The 19,085-nt window shown below is 40.1% G+C and overlaps 1 long non-coding RNA gene across 1 annotated transcript in view; it reads left to right on the forward strand.

Annotated features, from left to right (window-relative positions):
* The window catches only part of LOC122813505, a 1,588,111-nt gene that overhangs the window by 753,936 nt on the left and 815,090 nt on the right, over window positions 1-19,085 (forward strand). The window lies entirely within an intron of this gene.

Genomic DNA, 19,085 nt, shown 5'->3' on the forward strand with positions numbered 1-19,085 from the left:
AATCCTTTAGCAGGCTAGATGTATCTTCAACAAAGACTTGAATAAGTAAAGAAGATGTGTTGCAGTCATTTTCTGCAATGGCCTGTGGGTTTCTAAATGATGATATTAGCCTTGCTCAAGGGCATATCCAACATCATTAATAAGATGAGTATGGTGAATATGGCCTTGCACAAACCACTGGTATAAGTCACATGTGTCCATAAGTAGCTGTTGATGGCACTGCCCATGCAGCTTCAGACACGTTGCATATTATATCTTGTGCATTATAGGCCACCTAGCAGGTCTTAGTGTGGAGCCCTTTTTGGTTGATATACCTTTTCCATGCTCCAAAAGATTTGCCCTAATTGCAATTTAGTACAGATTGTGGTCCCAGGTACATAAGAAAAATGGAGTATGTAATAAAAAAAAAAACCCTGCATAAAACCTGTATGGTGTTGCCTATGTCTTTTTTAGTATGTGCAAACCAAATATGCTCCCCAACATACTGTAATATGGCATCAAGGAATTGGTGTTGCATTCTTGAGGTAGATGCCTGGGATATATCACCATGTCTCCACTGGTTACCGAAAGGTCTTTCTAACTAGCATTCGGAAAGGTACACGTACCTTGGTGTCCACAGAGATAGGCACTTCTCACATTCCTAGGACCTGCATGTGAGTATGACACAACCAGCGCCTAATAGCCTTTACACATATGTACGTTGTCCACAATCTCTGTGTTATGGAGGGCACGATGTGTTAACCACAGATAGATGGCTTGGCGGTGCTAAATGCAATGATGTGCAGCACCATGACTAAACACAGTTGTAACAGTCTCTTGCATATACATATATTTAGTAATGCAGCAGCTACCTCATACATGTTTCTGCAGTTTGTGTCCTACTACTCCAAGATTATGCTGCAGTCAAAACTATGGTCATCCCTCTATGTGAAATATATACATTCCTGAAACACTCTATCATGTTGTGTCCCTCATTTGTATATGTGATTGCCCTCATTTTAATACCATTGCTCATTTCCATCATATTATACTACCATTTGCATATTTTGCATGGCACCAGATTACTTGGCTTTCAGGAATTGCACTCAGAGTGTCACTGAATCAGCCATACCCATTAGGTGCTGCTCATCATATAAAATTGAGACCATGATACAAAAACTGCTTCTAAATGTCAGGAGAATGTAGACTAGATATTACAATTAAAACTCCTTTGCTCATTATACAGAATCATTTGACGGAAATATTTTAAATTTTTTTAATAAATCTGGTGTGTTTTATTTTTCCAAAATGTCTGTTATTACCATATACAGTCAGAAATTTTACAGTATTGTATATACTTTTCTATGCAATATATCACAAATAATTGTTTTTTAACACTCGTTCAGTTCTACTTATGTAAGTAAAGGACTCACAATATTGTAGATGTGCCCAATATTAAAACAAGTTAATTGCAAAATGGATTTGCATAGTGATAGTAAAGCTAGTGAAGAGTATGAGTCTCAGCATACATCCTAAATTTCCGTTTACCAAAGTGCAAGATCACCACAAATGTTATTTGCTTTACAAGTATTCCTGGGATTCATTAACAAGCATGTACATGTCATGCTGAAGCCTACACAATCAGCCATCTGTGCAAGACGAGCAGCACTGCTCATCAAATATGCAAGATGCTTAGCAACCGTAGACATCAAGAAGCACCTGCTCATGGCCAGAATACATGCTAGCGGCCACGCTGAGATGAAGCAGGGCTTAAGCACAAAATGTAAACACAGCACGTTAAATAAACATCTCCTTAATAACCAAGTACGGACAATGCCACAATACTAATAACTGCAAATTGGAGTATATAAAAGGCAGGTGACGCCTCACAAACAGAAAACTGAATCAGGGACAAAACTAATCCAAATGAGAGATAAATGCAGAAATAATATGGGTAATCAGGAACACTTTTTAAAATGTTATTATACTATTTATTTATTTATTGACATTCGACTGCTGGGCAAGTCCAACTGGGTAGAAGCCCATTTTTAGCAGAGGCCTGGGGAGAAAAGCTCCAAATTATTACAAAGCATTTTCTTCTTCTTCTTCTTCCGGCTTTTTTTTTAGGTCGCCAGGTCGCCACAGCACCCGCACGCGCAATGAATGGCAGTGGAGTTTTTACGGTGTCGAGTGCCCAGCCCGCACCCACCCCTCCCACACAAGGGCACACACACACACACCTAGGGCAAATTTCCAGTCTCCCTGCAGCATGTGCAGCAGGGATGTGATGTGGGAGAGGAGAGGAAACCCGCCCGAAACCCAGAGTGACACATGCAGACTCAGGGAGGCAGAAGGCACCCCAGCCCAGATCCAGGAACTGAGAGAACTGAAGTGAGGCAGCAATGCTTATTACAAAGCATTTTAAGAACAATAATTTTACAATCTCATAAAATAAAACAAAAACAACTGTTGTTTACATTATTATAACATATTAGACATAATATAAAAACATTGGTTAAGAATCGATACAAAGTTTATGATAATCATTTAATATTTAGAGAAATTTTAGAAAGTTTGTAAAGAAATTAAAGGTAAGTTAGTCTAATACAAATTGGAATTGCAATATGAAGTGAGGGTAAAACAGGCTTATGGTATACTGAGAGAGAAAGTCAGGGAAGAGAAATAGATAGCAGTAAGGAAGTAAGTGAAGAAGTGAGAGTACGGAGGTATATGGAATGAAAAGGTACTTGTTCACATGTAGGGATACAGTTTATCCTGGTTTTGAGCAAGAACAGAACCAGATTTTAGCTAGGAAGTCTTTCAGAGTGGTTTAGAAATATTGGAGGGAGGCCATAGACCTGATGGATACAGGAAAGGAGTTTCAGGCCCTAGCAATCTTGTACAAGTACAGACAATGCCCATCAGATTTGATAGGTTTGTAGACAGACAGGGGTTTTTTGATCACTGGATCAGAATAACTGACTGGGGGCATACTTGTGTAGAACACTTTTTAGTGCTGGACAGGCAGATGGATGCTGGATAATTTTAAAGGTGGAAAGACGTGTATATATTAGTTGATTTGGCCATTCTAATGAATTTAGGATTTTCAATGCTATACAGTGGTGGGTTGTGAAAGGGGTATGTGGTGCAAATTTAACAACTTTGTTATAGCATTGTTCAAGTTTTAATGTTTTTAAAGCCTGGAGGTTATAAGGATGGGAGCAGCATACAAAGAGTAGGGAGGAGATAAGTAGTGGCAAGTGTAGTTCTAGGTGCGTCAGTGACAAATGTTTTGGCTCAGTAAAGCATAACTAGTTTATGATGAGTGCTTTTTATGCAATTTTGTATATGCAGGTTGAATGTAAGATTATTAATCACTATCACCCCTAATAGTTTGCTATGAGAAGTGATTTCAACGGTTGTATTACCAAGAGAGAGAGAGGACTTTAAATTTTGTTTTGTAACAAGAGAGGGATTTGGGGAAAAAAGTAGTGGTTTGTTCTTTTTTGGGTTGAGCATGAGTTGTGAGTTATGAAGCCATGTTTCAGTGGGTTTTAAAGCTTCGTGAGTGATTTTTTTGGAGGTGTACAAAGTCTTCAGATGTGCAAATGAGGGTGGAATCATCTGTGTATTGTTGAAGGGTGGCCTGTTGTGTGAATGCATAAAGGGTATTGCTGAAAATGTTAAAGAGGAGGGAACCAAGGATAGAGCCTTGCTGTACACCAGTGGTGACTTACAGATAAGGAGAGAGCATGGAGTGCTATTTAACTGACTGATAACTATTGGACAGGTAACTTTTGAACCACAGAAGGGTGGGTGGAGAGAGACCTAGTGAGGACATTTGAAGTAGAAGTTTGCTGTGCCAAGTTACGTCAAAGGCTTTAGAAAAATCTAGAAATAAGGAGGAGACTAGTTTGCCATTATCTCTAGCTTTATTGACAGTATCAATATAGGCTATAAGGGCGGTGCTAGTATTATGGGAAGGATGGAAGCCATGTTGTGTGGGAGGATAGGAATTCTTCCTGCAGGAGATAGTCCAGCAATTGTTTTTGAATACATTTTTCAAGTATTTTGCTGAGGGGAGATAAGACTGGTATACTGTAAGTCTAAAGTTAATAAGGCCTGTTGAATTTCTGCTTTGTGCAGAGGGATAATGTGTGACTTTTTCCAGAGACAGGTAATGTGGGATTACTGGACTGACTTTTTATAAGGATTGAGACAGGATAGGTAATGCTATTGGCTACTATTTTTAGGTACTTAATTGGAAGCCTTGAAATGTTGATAGAATAAGAGAGTGTGAAGTGCAAGAAGTGTACATCTGTAATTAGTGTCATGATTTCCTTATGTAACATCAACCACGTTTCTCCAAATATATGCCACCCTTTCTTTCATGGGATGAAGAAGGACAGAGCTAAAACTGGAGAAAAACTCAGGGACTTCCTGAAACTCAAGGACAGATCGGTATGATAGTGGACAAGGATACCTGATACAGTAAGACATGGCATTTGGTGCAGATAGTGGACATGTAGGAGATTCGGTAGCATTGTCAAGTATAATGGGACATAAAACACAAGGCAGTATACATTTTCCAAATTAATCGGTTATTATGTGTGTGAACATACACACAGGTAACATAAGTGTACACATTCCCTTGCCTTCACATGTATCAAAGTACAAATACAGGGGTAGTGGGGAACTACCATAAATAAAACAGTGGAAAAGTTAAGAAAAATAAGTTGTGTAACCTGACATAATTCCTAGACAAGTTCATAGGTTCATAGGTTCATACTAGGCTATCTGCCCTAGGGCATTTATAAGCCTAGCCAGAGTATGTTTGGCTTTCGCCACCCATTTTAAATTAATTTTGCTATGCCCTTTTTCGAGGTTAGTATACTGTGCCTCTGTCTAACAGTGACACAGAAGTGATACCCGGGGTAAACCTACGATCTCCCATCCACTCATCAAGATTCCTCTTGAAGAGAGTCAATGAGGGACTCTGCCTAACCTGGACCAGGATTTTATTCCAGAGTGAAGGGAGCCTCTGGGTTATGAATCTGTCCCTCCAGCATGTCCTATTTATTTCAGTGCTGAGGTTCAAGTCTCTCGAGCGTGTAGCTCGATTGGATTTGGATTTTTTGAGGTTCAGCATGTCCCTTAATTCCGGGTTGGGCATGGCTTTATACGTCAGGCACAAGTCACCTCTGAGCAGGTGGTATGCCACTGAGTAGAGCTGGAGTTTCTTTAACCGGGCAGCATATGGCATCTGTTTGAGCCCTTTGATCCTCTTGGTGAGGTACTTTTGGGGTCTTTCCAGTTGCTGCAGGTGTTTGGTAAGGTACATCTCAAAAGGGGCATTGTACTCGATTATGGGCTTGATGAGGGATGAGTAAAGAGACACGATGACCTCCCCTAATCTAGATGTGAATCCCTTCATGATTAGGTGGGCTATATAAAATGTTTTTCTAACCACTTTGGCCACGTGGTTGTCAAATGAGAGATTGCTATCAACTTGGGTCCCCAGGTCCCTAATTACTTCTTCTGTATTTAATGGATTACCACCTATGTGGTAATTTGTGGGCACTTTGTTTTGCCAAAGGGGATGACTATACATTTTTTGGTGTTTAGCTTGAGGCCATGGCTCTGGCACCAGTTGTCTGTTTCTATGAGGCCCTTTTGGAGGATGCTTGTGTCGGCTGGAGAGTCGATTATGGCGCCCAGTTTGCAGTCATCTGCGAACCTGGTCAGCCACAGTCCTTCTGTGTTGGCCTGTACCTCCGAGAAATATATACCGAACAAGAGAGGTCCCAGGACTGAGCCTTGTGGGACGCCACTTGTAACTGGTTTGGAGTCTGACATGGCTCCAGCAATTCTAACCATGTGGGTTCTGTCCTTGAGCCAGTTTGCAACCCATCTAGTGACATAGGGGTTTATATTTAAGCTGGTGAGCTTATCTATAATGCCCGAGTGGGGTATTGTATCGAAGGCTTTTGCGAGGTCCAGGTAGGCTGTGTGGACCACCTTCCCTTCGTCAATGGCCTTGGTGACTGTTTCAAAGAAGTCAACCAGGTTTAAGAGGCAGGATCTGCCCTTAACAAAGCCGAACTGGGTAGGATCCAGTGTCTGTAGGTCCCCAATATCTTTATTTATGAGGTCCATGATGATCCTTTCCATAGCTTTGCAGACCAAGCTAGTCAGGCTTATGGATAGTTTCCAGGGTCCATTGAGGCACCACCTTTGTGGAGAGGGACCACTGTTGCTGTACGCCACTCTTTGGGTACATATCCTGTAGTAAGGCTGAGATTGAACAGTAGTTTTATGTTTGGGTTTAGCTCTTCTTGGAGTTCATGTAGGACGCAGCCTGGGACACCGTCTGGTCCCACTAATGCTGTGTTTTTTGCTTTGGAGAGGGCGGCTCTTACCTGAGCATCTGAGATGTCAGGGGGGCAGCACTCTGCTGGGATAGATATTTGCCCTTTTGGTGGGGGGGTTTGCGCTGAACCTGTCAGCTAGGATGTTGGCAATGTCTGTGGGTTTGGTGTATTTTTTGTCATTTTGGACTAATTCTGAGCATATCTGTGAATTCCCACCCAGGTTCCTAACGTAATTAAAGAAAGCCTTGTGATTATCCTTAGCGTCCTGTGCAATTTTTCTCTCGAAGCTGGCCTTAGACGATTTTATGAGTGCCCTTAGTTTTTTGCTAATACTGATCAGAGATGTCTTCCCTTTTTGGGATTTTGCTCTATCATGTAGTAGCGTCCTCCTTCTATTGTATAGTTTGTTTATGGCTGGGGTCCACCAGACAGGACGTCTGCCTTTGGAGGATTGGGTCTTGGTTTTATTTGGGATTGCATGATCCATGCATTCCTGAAGGTGTTCATAGAATGCATTTATAAAGGATTCTGCAGTCTGGGCCGTATTTTCCACAGGCCCGGGGCTTTGAAGGATTCCACCTCGGTTTTGAGGAGTGTGAAATTTGCTTTAGAGAAGTTTTTCACTGTGGTTTTCTGGGCAGGGGGTGGGGTCGGGATGTGAATATCCAGTTAGATCAGTTTATGGTCTGATCTTACCAGTGAGGGATACACTTCTGGTCTGGAGCATAGAGTCCCCATGTTGGTGATGATCAGGTCCAGTATGTTTTCCCCTCTTGTGGGAGTGGTAACAAGTTGTTCCATAGCATTTGAGTTTATGAATTCTAGGAACCTTTGGACTAGGGTGTTGGAGCTAGAGTAATGCTCCCAGTCTATGTTTGGGTAGTTGAAGTCGCCCAATATAATGGTGTTTGGAGAGAACTTCATATTTTCCAATGTTCTCAGGAAGGCCGAGTGGGGTTCCTGGGTTTGGGAGGGTGGTCTGTAGCAGGCTATAAACTGGAAGGCAGTTTTACCCACTGTTAGTTGCTCATGGATAGTCTCTGATGCTTCGTGCTTTGCAACCAACCTGGAGGTGTGGGTATCTTTGATGAATATCGATACTCCCCCTCCTTTTGTGGTTCTGTCCAAGTTTTGGGGCCGAAAAGCATGGTATGAGGTATAACCTGGTAGTGCTGGGGTGCTCTCGGGAGCCCTGAACCAGGTTTCTGTTACTGCACAGATATCGATGTTCTCCATGCTAAGGAGAGTTTCAAGTGCGTGCATCTTGAGGTTTAGACTTCTGGCGTTGAGTAGCATTACTCTTAGTTTCTTATCCCTTGTGATACCTATGGAGGTGGGTTTGTCTTTTGAGCCTTGCCTAAAAAAGGCACTATGGGGGAGGCAAGAGCCTTTGCCATTATCCGAAAGCCCAGGGGTGGCAGGTGCAAGCCGTCCCTAGTGAAGCATCGTGGCTTGTCGAGCATATCATCCCAGGCTGACAGGCACTGGATCCCCTTTGAATGACACCAGTACTTAAGCCAATTGTTGAAATTGATCATCTTGTCTTCATATTGTGGCATCATTCTTGGTGAGGGTAAGATGCTACTCAAGGTCAGGGTCATACCGGCCTGGGCTACATGCTCAGAGAGCTCCTCTATGTCTCTTTTCATGTAGTCCAGGGAGGTATGTCACAGGTCATTCACACCAGCATGGACAATGACTGAGTCATATTTGTACTTGCCTTGGAGTGACCTGAGTGCTTGTGTTATGTGGCGGATCCTAGTGCCCGACAGGCTGCTCACTGTGACCTTCTCCTTGTTCAGCCTGGTGAGCGGGATGTCAGTGTGCCTGACGATAGAGTCACCTATTACAAGTGTATCAGGTGTGTTGTTTAGTCTTAAGGGCTGTGACTGTTCGGCACACTGGCTTTGGGAGATATGTGTTGCACGTGTTTTGTTTTGGGGTAGCGGTTGCTTGGGTGTCTGCTTTGGAGGTCTCTGCTGCTTAGGCAGATATTTATTTAGAGCCTCCGAGTATGTTTTTGTGTGATTATGTGTTTGGCTTGCTGCTGTGGTAGGTCTATGTGAGACTGGAATTGTAGTGAGTGTGGTTTCCTTCTCCTCCTGACTTATTATGCCAGTACTGAGTTGAGAGAGCTTAGCCTCCAGTTTGGCTATATGGTTGCGTCTATCACATGTGTTGAAATTTGTTGGGAGGAGGAGAGGGTTGTCTGTGTACATGAGGCAGTTGTAACATTGCCTCAAGATTCCCAGGTTCACCAGCTGGAACGGAGAGGAGATTGACAACTGACCTTTGGACATGCTAGAATAATATTGGGAATTCCTTTATAATTGAAAACAAGGGCCAATGGGGAGTGAGGGTGTAGTGCTTTTAATTTTTAGTGCTGACTTGTATAAGTGCTTTAGTGAGCAAGTGCCAGGTAACTTAAGTGCAATGTGTTACAGGTAACTTAAATGCAAAAATGACAAATAGTAACTTTCTTTCTTTTAAGTGAAACAAGGAAATAAGTACAGTAAGCAATGCAGATATCACTAGGGATCCACAGAATGGATACTTGAAACAATTGTAACACATGTGGCTGCAAGAACATGTTGGGAAGAGTATGAATTGGCATAGTTAATCAGTCCCAAATCATATATGTGGTTTAATCCACAAGGACCTTTCAAAAAATGGAACTGTTACTTTGAACAGCATATTACTTGAAGATTATGCTGCAATGTATTGATACGGATGTATAAATACAATAGATGAGATGTGATTAAACAGGAGATCTGGTGCATGTCATGAGACATACAGTATATACTAAGATAGAAATTCTGGAAAATACAAGTCATTCAGGCAGTCCATTAACATCAGGGCTGTATGTGTAACAGTGTCAATGTATGCCTATTGCCTATGGACATGATTAGGTATGTGTGAAAAGAAGGCCATTCATGATAGTCAGGAGAAGGAATCACAAGAAAAATATGCCTGATTGTCAGTATTGTGTAAGGACAGCTGGTGCATGCACCATTTGACTGGATGGTTAAGTAACCATTGATTATGAGTGAGTTGTTGCCACAAATACATGAGTTAATGCAATCTGATAAGATACACCTCTGAAGGCATTATACTATCATGTCTTAAATCAAAATTTCTCCCTAACTGAGCATTGCGCAACACGTCCATAAAACCTGCATCACAATATGCAGCATACCTCAGAGAGAGGTGAAATATTCCCATCTGCAAGAAAGTGAACTGTAGAAAGTACCTGCTGATTGTGACCTCAAGTATACAATGGCCTATAACATTGTTGTTGTCCTCCATGCCGCTACCTCCATTGCACAGCCATAGGCAGAGCAATGTGGCCAGTGCCAAATTCATAGAAGTTCTTTTGCCACAAAACAACAACTGATAATAGCTATTCCACAACATGGATTACTTAGTGTGCTTTCTGCTAATTGCTGTCCAGTGGAATACAATGTTGTACTGGGCATGCTCATAAGAAAAAAGAACAATTACTGGCTGAACATCACCTACCCATCCTGCAACCATTGCAGATTATCATAAAAATGTCCTATTAAACTTTGTGACCACTATGTAGCATGAAACCTAACAGGATCTGTTGAATACACCATTCCTGGTTGCAAATACTGTAATCTGAACCAAAAATAGAAGTGGTACACTCTTGACGTGCACAGACTGAAAGTGCCACACAAGACTTCATATCATCCTAGTCAGAAAACACACATTAATGTGTTTTGAGGCATATGGCTCCCATTAAAGGGGTTAGAAAAGTTAGCTTGTCTCTCACCAGTTGTAAATGTTTACATTAAGTAAAGTCTGAATCATCAATTTCTTTGATAAGCAAATCTTATATTTTGCCAGTATATTACACACTCAGAGGTTACACCCTGAAATACTTGAATACTTGCCTACCTGGGTTCTTACTTCATAGAGCTGTATATCAACCAATCACACCACAGAAAGAAATGTAGCTGACCTCTCACTTAAAGGGATTGCATCAGCAGTCTTTTTCAATGGTTAAGCCTCCCTTGTGGCTGAAAAACTTTCAGCTCTGCTAGTGCTCAGAGTAGCATGCCTTTACATATGTTGTGTAAGCCAGTTTTTTCTATCTCTCTTGTCTTCCACAATAACATTACCTGATTCATACTCCTGCCTGTGTCCATAATAATATAGAACTGCATATTAACTGCTGAAGCTACAGAAGAAATCATTATCACAGCTGTGTGAAAGCACACACTTCAAGGGATGATATCAGTGGTGTGTTACAAGCAAAATGTTCACCCAGCTTTAATGTATCTCCATCACATTTGTTGATTCTATAAAATTCAGATCATCTGTTACACAACCACAATATGAGAGAATGCCTGGATTTTAACCACTACCTATCATCCACACTACACACAGTTGTGTCTTAACTGCTTCTGCCATAGCAGACTTTAAAATACAGGTGTCAGAAAGCATACATTTCAAGGTCTGACTTAAACATTATTTTGAAATAATCACATATCCCTTGAAATGCATGCTGAGGGATCAAAAGTCTTTAGGCATGTCAGTGTTCCTACAAGTATCAGTCAACTGTATAGCTGCTGGGTAATGCAATCTTGTCATTCACTATTATTTTGCACATATACATTATGTATACATTGCCAGATGTGAAACCCTGCTTATTTAAATCCACAATCTAGAGAACTGTGCATCATCCACTCATGCCACAGAAGAAATTTGAGTACAACTGTGTGAGAGAACATTAATAAAGGACTGGGTGGCAGGGCAAATTTCAGCCTTAAAAAAGAGTGAAATAGTTGTGTGAACCCTTTCCCTGGGTAAATGCTTCTGCTGAGGGGAAATGCACACACCAGATCTGTTCTGGCAGTGCTATCCTTTGCAGTATAGTCTCACTTACACACACACACACACACACACACACACACACACACACACACACACACACATGTTAGTCATTGTCAGGCTTGAACCCCTAAGTATCTAAGTCTGTAATCTAGGAAACTGCACATTATCCACATACATCACAAGACATGTCTAAGTATAGCTGTGAGACAGAACATATTAAAGGGATGACCTCATCATTGTGTGATAAGGCAAATGCTGACCTTAAGAGAGAGTGAAATAGTTATGTGAAACTTCTCCCTGTGTCATTGTTTCCACTGAGAGGAAGTGTGCACAGCAGATCTGGTGGATATGCCAGTCGTATATATCAGTATAGTTACACACACCCAGGGTTTGAACCCAATCCTAAGTCCACAATCTAGAAAGCTTTTCTGCTTATGGTACAAGAGAAATCTGAGCACAGCTTTAAAACAGAACATAACATCACTGTGTGCAAGGTAAATGTTGGCCTTAAGAGAGAGTGAAATAGTAGTGGGAGCCTTCTCCCTCAGTAAATGTTTCACTGAAGGGAAGTGTACATACCAGATCTGTTTTATATGCCAGTCCTTCCCAGGAGTAAAGTTGAACACATGATAGTTACTCATTTCCAGGTTTTAACCTTTCCCAATCTATGTTGATGATCTGGAGACTTACACCAGAGAAGTCTGAGTTCAGCTGTGAGATATATATATATATATATATATATATATATATATATATATATATATATATATAACCGCATCATTTAAAAGTAGGTTTAAAACAAATGTGAAATGTTTCTACAGAAGGGAAGTATACACACCAGATCTTTTGGGTATGTCAGTCCTAATTAGCAAAATAATAAAACACATACTTTCTCTAGTTAGCCGTTGCCAGGTTTAAACTTTTGCCTAAGTCCACAACCTAGAGAATTACAAACCATTGGCTCATGCCACAGGAAAACTCTGAATGCAAGTACGAGATCAAAGATATTTGAAGGGATGACCTTATCACTGTGTGGCAAGACAAATGTCAACCTTAAAAGACAGTGAAGTAGCTGGGGAAGTTCTTTTCCTATGTAACTGTGAGTGGAATTGTACACACCAAATCTGTTGGCGATGCCAATCTCAGCCAGCACTACACTCACGCACACTCAGGCTAGTTAGTAATTAATGTATTGGATTCAAACTTCCCTAATTATCTAGATCCACAAATCTAGAAAGCATTGTATCAGCTGCTGATGCCATAGGAGAAATCTTCCTACAAATGTGAGACAGAACACTTTTGAAAGGATGACGCCATTATTTTGTTGGAAATCATATGCTTGTGCTAAAAGGAAGTGAAATAGTTATGGGATCCCACTCCCCATGTAAATGTTTCTATTGAGTGGAATTGTGCATAGCAAATCTGTCGATTTAGCCAGTCTTATCTGTCAGTAGAGTCACAGAAACACACTAGTTAGTTTTTACTGGATTCAAACTATACTTCTCAACCTGTTAGTGCTGGAAATCTGGACAAAGACTGATATAATGGGGGGCATAGGCCAAAAAATAGGGACAGATTTTAAAGATTTCTCTTATAAATTTGGAAATTTAGTAGAATAATAGGATTTGTGCATTTTCTGAAGGATTTGAAGTCTGAAACTCAAAGGGATGCCATTATTTAGTGACTTCAATCTCCAGATCATCCCAGTGATTTTCCAGAAAAACACAAATTTTATGAAGAACAGACCAAAATATGAGGCAAAAATCTGGACATTCTGGGAAATCTGGAAAGTTGAGAGGTATGATTCAAACCCCTACCTAAGTTCACAATCCAGCGAGCATTGTGTCAACTGCTGATGCCACAAGAAATGTTTTACTACCTTTTAATAGAGTCACAAACTAGTTAGTCATCCAGTAATGACGAACTAGAGTCACACACTAGTTAGTCATCCAGTAATGAATAGCTAATGTCACACACTAACTAGTTAGTCATTACTGGATTCAAACCCTAAGTCTACAGTGTAGAGAAAATTATATCAGCTACCAAGGCCATGTGAGAAATCTTACTACAGCTGTCAGACAGCACGTGGCTGTAGTGTACATTACATATGTTGGGGTAAATGGGTGAGGTGTTTTGACAGGAATTGAAAACAGCAATGTGTTTATCACAAATCACTATATAGTCTACTAATAACTCTAACAACACTTCAGCTTCAGTCATGAACATTGTTGAACTGTTAATGATATACATGGTAATGGTCACTTCATTGGAACATATTTGGAAGGGTTATGTGTTTCAATGCAAACATCATTTACATTATGCAGTAAGTAGACAACATCAAACTGAAGTCCTCATATCCTAACTACAATAAGCATGTAAACCAAAAACAAGCAATACAAGCCACTAAAATTACTTCCTTTCTGTCTAAATCACTTACTCAAATGCACTAACAAGAAGTGTATTAGCATGAATTATGGGAAAGCATTAGCTCATGCATAATTATATTTTGAGGATTTGAACTTAGAAAGTGAAATATCAGTTTTCCTTGGTGCTCCATGACAAGCATCATGCAAACAAGGAATACAGGTATATAGGCATCGTTTGATTCTGAGCAATTTCATCACTTGTGTGTGATGTAGCAATGTATTTTGTGTCTTCTTTTAAAGTTTACAGTAAAGTGCTCATAATCTGGATAATGCATGTGCATACTTCTCCACTGTACCCACATCTGGGGACTGTCCAAATGTTTAACTCATAATATTTTGTGTTCTTCATTCAGTCTTTGTTTTTCTAACAAATCATTGAGGACTGATGGCAGTATATACTTGTATACATACATATATATATATATATATATATATATATATATATATATATATATCGAATTTCAGCATTTCGAGTGCATGAAGCCGAAACTTCAGAATAGCGAAAGTGAATAAGCGCAAATGCGAATATGTCGAATCCGTGCTTATGTAGTGACACTTCATTATGGGAAGTATTTATTTGGGATTTCAGGTGAGTGAGTGTATGTGAGTGTTTTTCTAATTTATGTGTATGTGTGATGTGTGTGTGTATGTGTTTGCGTGTGTGCTTGCGACGGACTGTAGAATGTGTGTGTTTGAGTTTTTATTTTTCTCTGTGCGATCTCGGAGTTAGTATATGTATGTAGGGGTGTGTAGGGGGTGCAGGGAGGCTTGGCCCCCTGCTTCTGTTTAGTGTAGGTATGTGTATGTGTGGTGTTTTGTTGTGTTTTTGTTTTTTGTGCTGTAGGTGTTTGTGTGTGGTGTAGTGTATGTGTGTTTAGGTTTGTGATTTCAGTTTTGTAGGGTTTCGGATGGACTCGGCTTCATGCACTCGAAATGCTGAAATTTAGGATTTCAGCATTTCGAGTATATGGAGAGAATCCCTATATATATATATATATATATATATTATAAATGTATGTATATGGGTCAGACTTTATATCCTTCATAAAACCCATGCTAATGCCACATCTTTTATTATGGCAACTTCATATGTGTATAGGAGAATTAATTGTAATCTGTCCCTCTCTCTTAGCATTTGTCCACCCATTACTTTAGTCTTTGTCCATATCTCTACCACTCATAAGTAGAAAAGTATGAGCAGGTGTGGGATACTATTGTACTAAATGAAGGGAGAGTTGGGATACCAGTGGTGGAATAATACATCTGTGCAGTATTTCATAATAAAAAAAAATTATTAGAAAGAGAAGATTAAGTGACATTTGTAATAACACTGTAATCTAACCCCTGACAAACCACCAAAGCAATCCCGAGGCTGAAAATGTATCTGATCATGCCATAACGCAACTCACACTACTGATGTAGTTGAAGGGATTGAGATCCCCCTGCACTGGCCCTGTAATCAAGGAGCCTCAATCCTCCCCGCTGGCAACAGTGGGGGGACGTACACACTAGGAGGATGACAAGTACACCCACAATAAAATGCAATTTCCCTTAAGAGCACACAGAGACCACAGTCAGTCTGGGGCTGTTTTTTCCCTCTTTCTCCAGATCCCCAATAAGACTCCCCATTGACACAGCTATAGAGCTGAGTCCTTAGCCAGGGTTCCAAGCCCAGTCCTCCAACTCTCTTTCAGTCCAACCAGTGCTTCATGCCCCTGTCCAAGTAGATGACATGCACACTCTTGGAGATTTTTTACACACACACACACACACACACACACACACACACACACACACACACACACACACACACATGCACACACACACCTGGGAAAGGCTGGCACAGGTTTACTAGCTATGCCCCCTTCTACCCAGACTATAAGATAGTTATCACTGCCACCAGACACCCTTATCAGCTACTATAAGGCCCTTAACAAAGGGTGTCCAATCCAACTGTGCAATATTACTATTAATCCAAATGGTAGTTTGACCAAGAGCAAGGCTATTAGGAGTGGCCCACAGTGTCAACAAATAGATATGCAAGTACTCTAAGAGCTTAAATATGTCTTACAAATATCAGACACAAAGATAGGTTTAAATATATTTAATTATAAATAATAAAAGAACAAGGAAACACTCAGTAGCTCATCACAGTAACTTCAAAATCACAGGAAATATTTAAAGCAACATTGCAGTACAGTCTCAAGTAAATACAGAAAACATCTAAACTAACCTTTACTATATTCCTTACTAAATCTAAAAGAAATTACTCTACCCTAGTTAACTTACTTACAGCAAGGCAAGTGCAGAGGTGGTGAGTTCATGTTCTTGTTAAGTCAAAACAAAATAAAAATGCACTCTCTCTCCCTCTTTCTCTCTCTGTCTCTCTCTCTCTGTTTCTCTCTCTCGCAGAGTTCTTAAATTAATATCTCAAATATTGCTGCTGGAATACTTGCAGGATGACATCACTTTTGTCATCTAACTATCCCAGGTGAAACCCCCTATTGCTAGGAACTGCCAGCATTTTAGCATCTCCCTGTGAAAAATACATATCTCTCAGATCTTTGCAACTGCTGGAAGAGATAAAACAATAAAACACTTACAAAACAATGCAGAAGGCACCCTAGTTCTAGACATCATGTCTCCTTGCTGCATTGAAACTAACTTTTATAGCACAAATGACATATAATTATTTGTAAAATTCCAGTTAGCTAGGCTGGCAATATGTCCTTTTTGTGACAGGGACAATTAAAACAGTATGACCATGACAGTGATGACAATTTGGGCATTTCATATAGTATATATTAAGCCTTGAAGCTTGTAAACTATCTGAAAATAATTATCTCCTTAAAGTGCTGTCAGTATTGTTTTCTGTTGAGCAATGTGACTTAACACAATTGTGCAATGGAATCTGTATTAATGAGGCCAAAGTAAAATCTTCAGTCTTGCTATACATACATACATACATACACACACACAAATAGTTCATGCATGGGCATTAATGCCCTTCTAGCCTGCCAATATAGGAAAACAGTTGTTCCCATAATAAGTGTTCAGGCTTTTCTTAAAATGTCTAAACTAGTGCTTGCTTTAATGTAATTTAATTGTCTGCTCCGTGCATCAGCTGCTCTCTCTCAGAGAAACAGTTCACTTCTCATTCTGATAGAATCTTCTACATAGGTTGTCTGATGATTCTCCACTGCTTTTTGATAAAAAACATTCCTAGAGCATGTCCCTAAATGAAAAGGGTCTCCTCCTAAATATCTATATGAGACACTGTACAAGTTTAGCTATTTTAGTCTTTCATAATAACTTAAATTTTCACATCCATGGATATCCTTGGTATATCTCTGCTGTACTATTTCACATTTATTCATTCTTGTTTTCTTATAAGGTTTCCATATTGCTATTCCATACTCATGTTTGGGTCTAATGTAACTAACAAACAATGACCTCATCATTTCTGATTTCCCTAAACTTTATAAATCTTTTTATACAACATATAGTTTTATAACTAGCATAAATCAATTGGCTGATATGTTTAGAAAAACTCAAAGCTACTCATATATGGAGGTCCTTAAATGACTCTACAGTTTCAATCACTGTGTGCTGTATTGAATATTCACCTTTCAGTTTATTTTTCCCTAATCTCATATGCTTAGTTTTTTATGTATTTATCAGCATATTTAGTCTCCTGTGCCTTCTTTTTCTTCTTCTTTTTCTTTCATCTGCTCTCGTTAGAGGTCACCACAGTGAATCATCTTTTTCCATTTCTTCCTGTCCTCTGCATCTTGATCTGTCACATCAAACACCTGCATATCCTCTCTCATCCATAAACCTTATCTTAGGCCTTCCTCTTTTCCTCTTACATGGCAGCTCCATCCTTAGCATCCTTTTCCCAATATACCCAACATCCCTCCTTTGCATATGTCCAAACCAATGCAATCTCACCTATTTGGCTTTGTCTCCAAACTGTCCAACCTGAGCTGACCTTCTAACATACTCATTTCTAATCCTGTCCATCCTCATCACAACCAGTGCAAATCATAATATCTTTAGCTCTGCCCCTTCCAGCTCTGACTCCTGTCTTTTCATCAGTGCCACCGTCTCCAACTCATATAACATAGCTGGTCTCACTACCATCTTGTAGACCTTCCCTTTCACTCTTACTGGTACCTGTTTGTCACAAATCACTCCTGACACTCTTTTCCACCCACTCCACCATGTCTGCACTCTCTTCTTTACCTCTTTTACACACTCACCATTACTCTGAACTGTTGATCCCAAGTATTTAAACTCATTCACCTTTGCCAACTCGAATCCTTGTATCCTCACCATTACTCTGTCCTTCATCTCATTAATGCATATACGTATTCTGTCTTAGCCATTATGATCTTCATTCCTCTCCTCACTAGAGCATATCTCCACTTCTACAGGGTCTCCTCAACCTGTTCCCTACTCTCACTACAGATCACAATGTCATCTGCAAATAGCATAGTCCACAGGGACTCCTGTCTGATCTTGTCTGTCAACCTGTCCATCAACATTGCAAATAAGAAAAGGCTCAGAGCTGATCCTTGATGTAATCCCACCTCCACCTTGAACAATTCTGTCACTCCTACTACAGACCTAACCACTGTTATACTGCCCACGCATATATCCTGTACCACTCTTACATACGTCTCTGCCACTCCTGACTTCCTCATAGAGTACCATAACTCCTCTCTAGGCACCCTGTAATATGCTTTCTCTAAGTCCACAAAGACACAATGCAACTCCTTCTGACCTTCTCTATACTTCTCCATCAACACCCTCAGAGCAAACATCGCATCTATAGTGCTCTTTCCTGGCATGAAACCATACTGCTGATCACTAATCATCACCTCCCTTTTTAACCTACCTTCCACTATTCTTTCTCATAACTTCATGCTGTGACTGATTAATTTTATCCCTCTGTAGCTGCTACAGCTCTGCACATCACCCGTATTCTTAAAAATCAGTATCAATACATTTCTTCTCCACTCCTCAGGTATCCTCTTGCTTTCCAAGATTTCATTAAACAATCTGGTTCAAAACTCCACTGCCATCTCTACTAAACACCTCCATGCTTTTACAGGTATGTAATCTGGGCCAACATTATTATTATTCTCCTGTGCCCAAATGGTCAATTTAGTCAAGTTCTTTTGCAGACGTGCCTTATCTGTAACACATGTAATCAGTTTACCCAATTTCAAATCATCTGCATATAGACTGTGGAATACCTTGGATGAAAAAAATAGATCTGAGAGACACAATCTAAGCAAGTTTGGCCCTAGGACAGGGCCCTGTGGAACACCCTCAGAGTAACCAAGAATTTCACTTGTCAAATTGATGTATAATACTTGCCATGTCTTATCTGTAAGCCATACAGCTATCCATCTTATCAAGAGTACATCAATACCTAGTTGTTCTA

This window comes from Protopterus annectens, chromosome 10.part0, assembly GCF_019279795.1.
Source record: "Protopterus annectens isolate FY-2018-M chromosome 10.part0, PAN1.0, whole genome shotgun sequence".
Lineage (NCBI taxonomy): Eukaryota > Metazoa > Chordata > Ceratodontiformes > Protopteridae > Protopterus > Protopterus annectens.